The 13,890-nt window shown below is 38.8% G+C and overlaps 1 protein-coding gene across 5 annotated transcripts in view; it reads left to right on the top strand.

The window, feature by feature from the left end:
- LRCH1 (leucine rich repeats and calponin homology domain containing 1) overlaps nucleotides 1-13,890 on the top strand; it is a 180,032-nt gene that overhangs the window by 3,783 nt on the left and 162,359 nt on the right. The gene's annotated exons all lie outside the window — the stretch shown is intronic.

The following is a 13,890-nucleotide window of genomic DNA, read 5'->3' as shown; positions in this document are numbered from 1 at the left end:
GATTCTGGCTGCAAATACAGATGAAACTTCACCTCATGGCCACTCACCTCCTGCTGTGTGACCTCTGCTTATAGTTTTCATTCTAGTTGGAGGGGGATGGGGAGATAATGAAGAAATTGATTTTGCAGGATGAGTAGGAAGAGTTATGGTATAGTTATAATATCTTTGTTATAGTAATATACATGCTACCTTGTATTAAAGGTGACTTGAGGTGGCTTGCAACAACAGCGCAACTGGTGACTAGCAATAAATATAAACTGTGCATAAAATTAGGCCTGATAAAAATTGCACCAATATGTGGATCATTTGGGGATGAAGAAGTTCAAAATTTATCTGAAATACAACAGATTGAAAAGAATGAATAAGAAAAGAAAGTATCTCTCTTAGGCTAATTGCAGGAGGTTCTAGAAAATGAACAGGAAACCATTGGACTTGGTGTGCAGAACAGTTGTTAAAAGTTAGTCTCATTAAGGAGAGGGTAGAATATATCCTTGCCAATATCTTTGAGGTGACTGGAAGCAGGAAAGACAGTATAGGAAATGAAGAGCTTACCCAGGCAGGAATATACAAATGCAGCATAAAAATATTCATTGAGTTCCTGCATGTGCCAGTGCAGGGTGCGGTAGGTAGGACAGGCAGGAATGCAGAAGAAGCAAGCAGCTCCAGTAAGCCAGGGGAGCCCACAGGCAAGTCAAGGTGAGGTGCCAAATAGTACAGATAGACATTGTCTGCAAGATTCAGAGGAAATGGCCATTTCAGTTAAGCTGACTAGGAAAGACTTTTCATAGCAGAGGTGGGATTTGGGTCAGATTTTGTAGGAGTTAGACATTTTAGATAGAAGTGCCTATGAACATTTGGTGATTGGAAAGATGGTTCGAAAATGTGGAGTGAAAATCTAACAGTCTGAGATCTGTGAATAAAACAATAAAAGAGGGCATTTAAGCCTGTGCCTCGGACATGTGCTCCCAGCCGACTGTCACTATAGAATGGGTAACAGAGCACAGGGCTCTTTGGCCCTTTATTTGGGAGCTCTGGAGATGGCTGAGGCCTGGGATTTGTTAGCCTGTAACAGGACTAACGCTCTAGTCTGAGCTAGCTCTCTCAAATGTCTGTACACATTCAAAGAATCTTCTTGACATTTGTGGGCAGGCTTATCTACTGAAGACTGACTTCCCTCGCCCCACTCTCATCCTATAGAAACTGAATCCTTGGGATATTAAGACTTCAGTCATTGGAATTCACATGGGACTTGATAAAGAAATCTATTTGTTCTGAAAAACTTGTTCTATTTCATAATTTTGGCCATGAACATTTTTCATTACAAATGTTAATGACACTTTTGAAATTGCATACTTAAAATGTATGTTCTTTCATAGTTATATCTAGTTTTAAATTATTTTTCCGTTATTGAATTAAATTTATTAGTTATTGCTGTGACTGTCATTTATTGTGGTAGTCACTACCATATAAATGCCTATTTTCATTACATGTATTCCAAGTAGTTCTCCATTCATAAACAATTAGTCATATCCTTTTTCTTCCTATTGTTATTTTTTTCTTCTGTTGATCAATTTCCTCCTTGTTAAGGTGTAGAAGAATCCTAGTAGTAAAAGCTTTTAGAATAACTAAGACAATATGTATGGTGGCTCATGTATAGTCTCTACAGACAAACTACTATTCTCCTTGCTTGCGTTATAGGCTATTCTTTATTGAAAAGGCAGGAACACACTAATTATGTTTTTAGAATAATAGCATACAATGATAGGTCACAAAACCTTCGGGAATTTTTAGTTTGTGCCAATTTATAAAGGACCGACCAAGGTTTGACCTTCATTGAAATGATTCTGCTGGATAGTCTGTCAGTCACGGCAACATTTTATTTGATTTTTGTTGAATGTATATTGTTAGGACAAAATTTGGCACAACCCACTATTTTAAACTTTAATTAAATAATTTACTAAAATTTTTTTTGAGTTATGTTGTAAATTTAAATTTTTCATGCTGCGGTTTAGCAGTTCTTTGGTATAAGCATTTAAAGGGTACATACCTTTTGAAATCCATGTTCATGTTGATCAGTTCGGAGGTCAATTTCCTTTTGCTCTTGCTTTCCTCATAGCGTGTACAAAGATTTTTTCTATCTTTTTACTCAACTTCATTGCTTATTTAAACATAAGTTGTTTCTCTCTTTTGTGTATATACTTGTCTCCTCTCCTTCTTATCATTTATTTATCTGTCATTTATGTATCTATGTATCTATCTATCATTTATCATCTGTCAATATAGATACAGATATAAAGATTTTTTATGTTTAGAGTGGGCAGCATTTACTTTCTTTTAATATCTCCCCAAAGTCATCTCTCAGGTACTATATTCAGAATGCTTTTCCAGAGATTTGGCAATTTAAGTGGCAGAAATGCTATTAACTCTACTTAAGTGGGTTCATCAGTCGGGTTACATAACTTGAGCTTTTAACTTTGCCTCACAAAAAAGTGCTTGTGATGCTACTTTCCAGATGTGGTTTCTTTTTTTTGGAAAATTTGATTTTTGTCATAGACAGAAGGGTAAACTAGCTGGTGCACGGATCTGGCAAATCCACCAAGATCACCCTTTGTGAACACTTTCAGTGATTGTGTTAGTTGTTGAAATTAAGGCAAGTTGGTGCTAATTACACTTTTTATTTGTAATTATAAAATTGTAATCTATCATAAAAGGTTTAAGGCTGTAAGACATAAAATCCAACTATATTTATGTATCTGATGCTTTTATTTATGTATGACTCAGGAAGTCTAGAGGCTTCTGTTATTGTTATTTTTTTGTTGTGTGAAAGTTTTTATGCACCAGAATTTTCAGTTGCTATGATATTTCAGATAGGCTTTTTGGTAAATTGTTTAATCAAAAAAATAATAATAAGGCAAGAAAAGTAAAGAAATAAAAAAGAAAGGTCAGAATCTAAGTAAGCCATAGTTTAGGGAAACTAGACCTACCAATACAGATGCAAACTTGAAGCACACCTGTGTTTTCGTCGTCATAATTTAAGAGTTCACTAGTGTTGTTTCCACATACTGTAATCATACATTTAGAAGCCATCTGTTCCCACGAAGTAGCTCAAAAATAAAATGAGATTGTTAACATGAACAGAAAGTTGACAAATGGTGAGAATATCGGACTTCCCTTGGTTACTCGAGCAATGCAATAGAAGAGAAATGCTCTTATAGTCAGATATCTGTATATGTTCATGGTTTTCCCCAGCCACACCCTCCTTAACTGGTCATAAAGCAGAAAATATAGGTGGGGGAAAAAAAGAAAAAAAAATTTTTGGAAAAGAACAATGTTTGATTTGCAAAACAAATATATATATGTTTTTACTTGTCGAGAATTATTTATTTACTGCTCCTTTGTTAATATGGTGTTGACACTGAGCCAGCTCAATTTACGGTACCTGAAACTCTTCCAAGACATTTTTAAATCACCAGGGTCAGGCTATACAGTTTTGGAAAGTTCCCTGATGTTTGCTGTTCACCCTTCTCCTGTGTTTCCTCAGTTTCTGCTGAAGGGGACCTAAGACTCTGGAGATGAAACAGGGCCAGGAGCCCTCCAAATCAGTGAGTCTTGACTTTCTTCTTCACTGTTCTCCCTAAATGGTGAGAAAAAAGTCCCATCTTAGTTTTTTTTTTTTCTTTTTTCTTTTAATCCTCTGGCTTCTCCTGTGGCCTTGTTTTTGAAAGCTGATCCTACATTGCAAGACATGGAGTTTTTGCTACACAGTGTCTTCCTCTAATATTTTATACTTTTGATGTTGAGGCTATACAGCGTTGGGAGCAGCATCAATACGTCTGACCTGATTCTGTTGGCTTAGCTCTGATTTGACTCACTTTATCTCTGCAGGCAACAGCGACAAGTTCAAATATAGCATCATCCACAGACTGCCTGATTTGGCCTTCCTCTAGATTGCCTTCATTTTACTTTTCCAGGTCATTTTCTGCACTTCGCCCTTGGTCCTGACTTGTAAAATTCTAATTAACCCACTCTCATTTTGTCCAGTCCCCAAGCCTGCTCACAACACACAGGCTCCCTGCCAGCCCCTCCTTATGGATCTGAGCGCTGAATCATGCACAGCCTTAAGGCATCTTTGTGTTATTTCCTTATGACTTTTTTTTTTTTAAATTATTGCCTTCCTCTTTTGGTACTTTCCCCATGTTTAAGCTCTTCCCTCCCTTACTGGCCTGCGAATTCTGGCTAGGCAGGGCTTTTTTTTAATTTATTTTTTTAATGTCCTCTATGCCTGTCATAGAAAGTGCTAGATATGAACCAGTGGATTATTCTGTCTCCTCTTTCCTATTCACAGCCCCACTGTCAGTCTCATCTTGGATCTGTTAAGACACCATCCCTACCCATGCACACTTTGTTGATCTGCGACCTTATTTTTTCTCACGTGACATCTTTTTACTTCTTAACATCACCCACTGCATTAGTTGTTAGTTGGCTCGGGCTGCCATAACACAACACCACAGATTGGGTGGCTTAAACAACAGAAATTTATTTCTGGCCGTTCTGGAGGCTGAGAGTCCAGGCGTCAGCAGGGCTGGTTTCTCTTGAGGTATCTCCCTTTAGCTTGTAGATGGCCGCCTTCTCCCTGTGTGTTCGTATGGCCTTTCCTCTGTGCCTGTGTCCCTAGTGTCTCTGTGGGTCCAGATACCTCTTCTTATAAGAACATCAGGGGAGGCAGATGGGGTAAAAGGGGTCAAATATGTGGTGACAGAAAGAAATCTAACTATGGGAGATAAACACAGTGTAAATATATATATATATATATATATATATATATATATATATATATATATATGCCTTACTGTTAAAGTATACATCTGAAACATTGGATTTCATCAACCAGTATCACCATGAAAAATAAATAAATAAAATAAAAGAACATCAGTCATACTGGATGAGGTCCCACCCATAGGAGCTCATTTAATCTTAATTCTGACTTTAAAGTCCTGATCTCCAGATACAGTCATATTCTGAGGTACTAGGAGTTAGGGTTTCCACATGAATTTATGGGTTCACAGTTCAGTCCCAGCACACACTCACCCCCGGTGGGGCTGGCAGCTACAGCTCCTCCCCCTAGCCCTGGGCAGTCTGACTCTGCCAGTTCAGGGCTGCCTTTCAGGCCTCTCTTGTTCACCATCCCATCCCCAGGATCTATCACAACACTTATGCTGCTTCTACCTGGGCTCAGTAAATGCTGCTAAGCATATGCATGTGAAATGGGGAAGGAGCCACCTGTACACTTAAAAATGGGTGACTCTGGCTTGTCTGGGTCCCCTTACCTTCTTACTACCTCTCATAAATTTAGAAAACTTCATGGTTATTGTTTGGCAGGTCCCTAGTCGTTCTTTTCTTTCAGTAGTTAAAACAAAGGTGAGGTGGCTTCTCACCAACATTTGCAAGTGTTTGATAACCAGTGTTATATCCAGGGGTCAAGTGAGTTGTAATGAACTCTTAAGGACATGGTAGGGATTTTATTGAAATTAGCCAATAAAATAGAATTAAACAGTTTTTGAGCACCTATCATGTGTGAGATGTGGATGATTACAGAAACATAGTCCTACTTTTCAGAATTACATAAGGATTAAGGAAATAATATATTTTAAAGTACTCGTGTGGTATTCTCACTAACAAGTGTCATTTGCAGACAAAGCCTTTCAACCTTTAGCCAAAGGGACTTTCTTTGCTCTTCTTCCATCAGTATCTCTTAGAGATTAAAAATCAGGTCTCTTGAACCTCGAAGACCTGTGTCCAAATGTTGGCTTTGTCGATTATAAACTGTGTCGCCATGACTGGATAAACCCTGAGCATCAGTTTCCTTACCTGTAAAATGCTAATAACTATGTACTTAGCAGAGTTGTTGTGAGGACAATGATCATAATTACAGTAGGTAATGTTATCAAGTGCTTTCGCTGTACCAGGTGTTGTTCCAACTGATTTATATGTAAATATATGTATTAAATATGTAATGTATGTAGTACCTCATTTAATTTTTGCTGTTTGTTTTAATTGTGGTTGGAGCTCAGTAACTTCAATCTCTTCTAGCTTTTATTGAGGTTCCACCCAACTTCCTGTATCTGGTTCAAATTCATCTGCCTCTGAAATGCCTTTCTTGACTATTGTAGTCTTAAGAGGGAGTTTAGATATTTAGAAGCTATCCATTCACGTCTCTCTTTTATTTAATAGCTGAGGACACTGAGGCCCAGAGAGCTTAAGTCATTTGGCTAAGGTCACACAGCAGGACAATGGTCACCTGAGCCAGTGCCAGTCTCGTAGCCTCACACCAAAGGAAGTTTCTGTGGAGCCAGGAGGCAGCATTGGGATGGGCAGAAGATCTCCCGCCCTCCATAGAGTTCCCAGGTCAAACTCACCCAGACCAGCCATGTGGAAGATGCCTAATCACCTCTGGTCCAAAGCTGGGGAAAATAAGATATAAAACTAATGGTGGTTACAGATTAAATGTGTTAGTTCAGGATTTTACTGCGTGTGGTTTTGGGGACATGTCTGGGCCCTATGTTAATTGGATTCCAAATACTCAGAGGTTTGTGGGTAGCCCCCATCTCACACACCAGAGGTGTACCACAATCTTTCATAGCAAGGTTTTTCTTATAACTTGGAATGCATTTTCATGTGGAAATAAACTGGTAAGTGGTGGTTTGGTTCTCTCACAAACCTTCAGTTTAACCTTAGCAGAGATGAGTCTTTGTGTTAATTGGTCCTTCCTTCCTTCCTTCCTTCCTTCCTTCCTTCCTTCCTTCCTTCCTTCCTTCCTTCCTTCCTTCCCCTCCCTCCCTCCCTCCCCCCCCCCTCTTATTCTTCTTTCTTTCTATATTCATAGCAGCTTTATTTGAAGTGGTCCCAAACCAGAAACAGCACAGAGGTCTTACAGCCAGTAAGTGGTTAAATAAACTGTGGTACCCCCATACTATGAAACACCACTCAGGAATATAAAGGAATGCACTATTGATATAGACAACAATTTAGAAGAATCTCCAGGGAATTATGCTAAGTCAAAAAAGCCAATTCCAGAGGGTATATGCTGTAGGACTCTAACATTTTGTTATGTATGACAAAATGCAACCTCAGTTCTGGCATGAACTTCTGAATTTGGAGATCTCGGGGTCAGGCTGTGAATGAAGCTCCTGCCTCTTGGGGATAAGTCTCTCACTTTCCGCCGTTCCAACCCAAGGTCAGAAAGTTCTCTCCTCCTCCAAGCCCCTTGGCCAGTGGGTCGAGTAGATTGAGGATCTCATCTCACTTGTGTGGAGAGTAAGGGTCAGCATAAGTCAGTGGGGTCAGCTCTGGGACTCAGCGAGGCCTCCAAGCAGAGGAAGATCTGTCTCAGTAGAGGCCTGCTGAGGGAGGTGGGTGGGAATTTAAACACTTCCCTACTTAATTTTTATATATTTTTATATGCTATCTTTCCTATTTATTAATTTTAGAACTTGAAGCAAGTTAGTGAATGAATCTCCCTGAACTTTGTTAAAAGTCATACTCTCTCCCACCCAGGATTGTTGGGATGATTCATGAAGTACGGAGGTGCAGAATTCAGGTTGTGATCAACAGAGTGAGTGATCAATAGATGTCACTTGCCTTCCTAGATTCCCATGGCATTATGTCTCCTAGAGTTTTTCAGGAAAATAAATTATTGGAAGTTGTAAGTGTATCATTCGCACAGTGGCAAAGGGCACAGATTGTGGTGGGTCTTAGTCCAGGCTCTACCAGGGCATGGCTAATACTTAACCTCCCTGTGCTTTAGTTCTTCATCATAAAATGAGGGATAATAATAGGATTATTGTGAAGAATAAGTGGATAAATGTATGTGTAAAGTGCTAAGGCCAATGCCTGGCACTGACGTTTGCCATTATTATCTTTAGAAAAGAGATTCAATCTTATAAGGCACAAAAAGACTAGTTAAAGTCCTAGAAGTAGTGTGACATTTTTGACAGTCTTTGGAGGATGGTAGTGTAGGAGGCTTTTATTATTCCAGCTCTAAATATTGAGCTAAATTACATGTGAGGAAACCCAGACTAGATGGTGAAATGATTTTCCTTGGGTTATGTTGCTTAGTAAGTGGTTGAGCCAGGACTGCATCTGAGTTTCATGCAGTTTCCATTCATTCCTCAGTCTAACAGTGTTCTTAGGTCTGATTTGATTTTATCAGGACAAAACAATCCTAAGGAGAACAAGGCTGATCGAGAAAAATGAGATTAGGATTCTCCCAGTGGAAAATGAGGAGCCATATTCTGGCGCAAAACTGTGTATTCAGGAGAAGGTTGCTGGGGATCAAGGCTTGTTTTGGGCCTGGAATCAGGGCCGCGTGAAGGAGGGTCCAGGGACTCAGAAGAGCGCTTGGAGTGCAGCTCTGTCCTCTGCAAGAGTCCTGCCATTGATTTAATAGGTTTTCCGGAGTAAAATAAGTAAGTTAATCACCTTTTTATGCTCTTAGCAAAGAACAATTTGTGAATCTTTGTATGTTCTTGGCAACTGCTCTAAAGATATGTAGCTATTAATTTTTCTATAAGAATTGAGAAAATGTTTATGAGGAGGCAAAGATTTAAGAATAAAAATATACATTTAAATGTATCTCTTCTTTTCCCACTGTTTTCCTGGCAGCCAGCATTTATTTTGAACTTTGATCAGAAGTTGATTCATTAAAAGCCTTGCGATAGGTCCCATATCCCCCAGAAGTTACTGATGGGGAAACTGACGGGGGACACCATCTGGGTCCAGAGTCCTTCAGAATGTTTCCTCTCCCTCTACTCGAAACTACCTTGCAAGGCAGATAGCATTCTTGCCAAGAAGGAAACTTATCAGTTAGGCAACCTGAGTATGTTTGTAGGTCCAGAAAAGACTGAGCCAAAACTGGAATCAGAGCCCTAGTGGAAGTGCTTGAGTCTCTGCCGTGCTCTCTGATGGTGTCACTGAATATTTAGAGCTAGAGGAACGGACCAGAGGAGATGTACAGGAGTTCAGTCCTAATCCTGTTTGTAATTTCCAAGAACTGTGGTTTAAAGCAAGCGGCAATTTTAAAAATTCCCCCAAGGTGTCTGTTATTTAAAAATATAACTATATATTTGGGGTTTTATTTTTGATATAAAATTTTCTTAGACTAATGATGTGTAACCTAATTGAACAGGCTATTTAATTTAAGATTTACTAGACTTTATTCCCTCCAGTGAAAAATGAATGAATGGCCCTTGGGTAAGTGACCAAGTAGTTTACTTTCTAGAATACTGCCCTTGTAGTACGAGTGCTTACATCCTAAAAGCTGTTTTATTAAGTAGTTATTGATTTGATTTATAAAAATGCATTTGATTTTATGGTGAAAATTCTTCAATACCGTAACTAATTGCTTTTACAATTTTGTAAATGAAATAAATAGCATGGTAGCCCATTTTGGCTAAAATGTCAGCATGGTTTATGGCTAAATAACCAAAATTTTTTGTGTATGCAAATTGATGTAATTCAAAGGAATCTGATTGTGCAATTTAAAGCAAATAGATCTCTCTTTGCGCAGTTCCCTTGAAGGTGTGGATGATAATCTCTGTATGTAATTTAAGGCAATTATGTGTTTTTTTTTTCTGTTCTTTAGAAAGCCCCGATAAATCAAAGTTAATTTTAGTTGTACCAATCATTCCAGTGGTAATAGCCTTGTAATAAATGCTTAGCTGTGGTTTGTTCAGATATTTGTAATTAACGTTTTCTTGTATCTATGCACTATTTTAAAGGGTGCCATGCTATAACTTTATGAGTGCTAATGTGCCTAAGTCTGATGTATTTCATGAAATTCAGTTGGCAGCTTCCTACCTCCACCCGCAAAGTCCTTGGAATCGATATGTTAATGAAGACTTGGTTTCTCAATATCAAATTCGCACAGTGGGAATTCTGAAGTAATGTACCCTGATAGAGTCCTTAATGTCTGCCTCTTAGAGAGTGAGTGACAAAGACAGGATAACCCAGCTAAGTGCCTTCAGAGTCAGGCTGCGTGGTTCCTTCTAAAGTGGTTTCGCAGTTTCGGTGTGTGTCCCAGTGTCTCAGACCCCTTCTCTATTCTGGTAGCCAGGCAGCTTTGCCCATGATCTCGTGATACCACATGGCGTGGGCAAGTCCCATCACCTTTGAATCAAAGACATCAGATTTTAGATACATCATTTTTTGTAATTTTACGTGATACTCTTTGACTTTTCAGGAGAAGCATAGGCTACTGTGGACATCCCCAGAGGTTCTATTAAAAGACACTCATAAGTAGCAGCATCTTAAGTCTGGGTTTGCTGAGGACAGTCTGATTTATAGCTCTTGCTATATTGGCCTAATGAACAATAGCCCTTCCTTTTAACACATCCCGATTTGGGTGACAGATTATATGGTCTCTCACTTATATGGGACCATAGACACCATCTGTTGTGAAAAAACTGAAATGACATTCATAGTGGTGTCAGTCAACAATGTTACATGACTTTTTCCAGAAAATTCTGAATTGCTAAGGAGCAGGTTCAGGATACTCAGAAGACATGATTTAGCCAAGATTGGTTATGGGCCAGATGGGTTCAGCAGATGATTAAAAGTGTAATTATAGTTAGAGAAAAAGAAAGACTTGGTGAAGATTAAGAGAGTGGCAGTTACTATGAGTGAGACATTTCTGCCCGCTGGTTATACATAGGTTGGAGAATTTGTCACTCATTTTAGCATAGTGTCTGAAAGTAGCTATCTCCAGTTTATACTTGTTTTCTCATTCTAGCCTTAAAGAAGCAACTTGTTTATCTGAACACAACATGGTTGATAATCCTTAAGCAAGTTTAAATTTTTCATTTTGTTTTCTTCTTCTACTATTATTGTAGATAAGTATTAAATTCTTTTGTTAATAAAATCCTTCAAAAATGTGTGGGAAAGAGAGAATAAACTGAAATAGAGGAAAAAAAAAAAAGTAAAGCGACTTTCCCATACCCCCATCCAGTTAGTGTCAGATCGGGTCCTGAATCGAACAACTTATCCTGCTCATCTCTTCACCTGCCCCCACACTGCTGTCCTTTGAAGGAATGATAGTGCTTGACTGGTTTCTCTTTTTTTATTTTTTTTTTTATTTTCACACTAAGAAACCCTCATGGGGAGGTCTTTGGCATTGGCCATTAATTTTAGTGGGCATAATATAGCATTCATTTTTAAATTTTGAAATATAGCACACATAGAAAAGACTCTATACAAAATGTACACTGATTTAAATCATGATAGTAAAATAGACATAGGAATAGAGAGTAAGTAGGTAGGAAGCTGGGCCTGGGGCTAGGGAGGTGATTGTGCGGGGAAGCACAAGGTATGATGGAAACATTCTGTGTTGTGATTGCAATGGTGAGTGCACAGGTGTGTGCATTTGTCAGCACTCATAAAACTCTGTACTTAAAATGGGTGCATTTTGTTGTATATAAATTATACCTTAGTAAGGTAGACTAAAAATAGACCTATGTAGTCATTATTCAATTTAAAAACTAGAACATTTCCAGTGCCTTGGTAGCTCTTGGCATGCTATGGAACCCTGATTGACAAGCTCTTTTAAAACACAGAATAATTGGGGCTTTATGGCTGAATCAATGCCTACTATTAGAAGACCAATATTTCTATTTTAGTGGACAGATTCTTTGATCGTTATTTTTTTCTATTTTGAAACAGCTTGTTAACTGTCTATATAGTCATATTAATAAACTATTCTAATTCTATTTATGAGTGGCATTTTATTTTACTGATAGAAAAAAAACTGATACTGAGCCAGGTTTTCTAGGATCACTGGAATGATGTTAGCTAACAAAGTTTAAGTCCTAAGAACATTCGTTGAACAACTACTGGGTATCAGACAGTTTGCAGACATGATCTCATTCTTCCCCTCAGCCTATAAGGTAAGCGTCATTTACCTTAAATTTTGTTGAGTGTAGAAACTGAGGTTAAGCAGCCTGCCCAAAATCCTCACATGGAAGGTGGGGCAGCCAGTTCAAACCCCAGCTGTCTGACTAAAGCATTCACATTTCCCTCCAAGCACAATGCCGTTAGGAGGAACTGCCTCATCCTAGAGAAAGGGAGTACTTTCGCAGGACCACGGGACCCCTGGTGGTATCCTGCAGCATATTATTTGCAAATTTCCTACATCACAGTTGTGATGCAGCATGCTCTGGCCCACCCTCCCCCTGCAGTTCTCTCCTGCCTGCCCACCCAGGGTTAAGCTGCCTGACAGGGGATCTCATGGGCCCCTGGAGTCTGGAGCCACCCTGCTTAGCCCGTCAGATTTTCCTTTTACCGTCCTCACTGACCTCTGTGGCTCCAGTTGCCTTTTCTGTAATGTCCCATATGTTCCAAGTTAAGTGCCTCTACTTCACCTTTGATCATGCTTTTCCTTTCCTCTCTGCATTTGCCAAATAAAACAGAACAAACAAACAAACAAGTAAATAAAAACTGGGTGTCCAGTCATCCCCAAATCTCAACTCCTGCCTCTTTTCAGTGATGTCCCAAACCCCAGCCAACCTCTCCCCCATTCACCTCCATCTTTTACGAACTTCGGGCTTTCAATCTGTAACAGGTGATTTAAGTGATTTAGTTGGCCCTTAATTGTTCTTTAATTTCATGTCTTTTCTCTAATAATATAAATAATAATAGCTTCATTTATTGAGTCAGGTATGTGTTTCCTACTTTAGGTGGGCTCTCTCATTTAATCCCCAAAGCAATCTTAGCATGTAGGGATGTATTTTCTCCCTATTTGACAGATTAAAATTGAGGCTCAGACAAAAAAAGCCTGCGATCACATAGCTACTAAGTAGAGAAACTGGGATTTAAATCCAGTTTCACTTGAGTGGTAACATCCTACTTTTTACTGACTGCTTACAGACTTCTTCAAGAAAGAGTAGAAAAGGAAGGAAACTGAGATTTAGAGTGCCTTTACCGGGTATGTAGTAGAGATGGTTTAATATAGTGTATCACATCATCCTTACTCTACTGCTAAGAGTTAGATATCACAGTCTGCAAAACACACACACACACACACACACACACACACACACACACACACCAAATTATTTACTCAAGGTCACAGAGCTGATAAGTGGATACGTAAAATTAAACCAGGTCATTCTGCCCCGAGAGACACTCTGCTCTATGCATAAGGAACCCTACATTTCTTTTCTCATTCTCTGCATGGCCTAGCACAGTGCTGGGTATTAGTGAAACTATCAGTTAGTTATACATTGACTGAAAAAAAAAACACAAAGGTTTCTTCTATTCTGTTAGAAGTAGGAACATATATGGAATATATTTCAGGAGGGAAGAATGGAACCCATAAAGAATGTTAGATTTCAGGAAGAGACAATATAAGAACAAAGATGAGGTGGAATAGATTCTTGAATGTCGTGGCAATTGAAAAAAGTTTTTTGTATCTTTTGAGAGATTTACTTTATACCTTCCTGAATTTTACTATACTAGAGCAAGAGTGTCTAAAATTAGAAGATGGGAGAGGATGAGTTAGTATTCCTGTTCAAATTTTGCATTTACTCTATTGTTAGTCTACTCCATTCAACTGACTTCCCCATTTCTACTGTGCCCTTCTCAGATGCAGAATTAAACACTAAAGGCCAGTTGCCATAGGCTCTTTCCTTGGTGGATTTATAGACCATTGAAATTCACCCTAGAGCTCACCTTCAGAGTAATTCACTTTTTTTTTTTAAAGGAACTATTTTATGTTCTAAAGATGTGTTACAATATGTTAGAATTTTGTCGATCAAAACGCACATTCTCCAACTGCCCAGTGCCTCTTATGCATCTCTGATGTTAGTGCAAGTAACCCAACACAGTGAGAGGACAGGTCGG

The sequence above is a fragment of the Rousettus aegyptiacus genome, unplaced genomic scaffold, assembly GCF_014176215.1.
Source record: "Rousettus aegyptiacus isolate mRouAeg1 unplaced genomic scaffold, mRouAeg1.p scaffold_m13_p_11, whole genome shotgun sequence".
NCBI lineage: Eukaryota > Metazoa > Chordata > Mammalia > Chiroptera > Pteropodidae > Rousettus > Rousettus aegyptiacus.
This window is presented reverse-complemented; position numbering and strand designations above follow the sequence as displayed.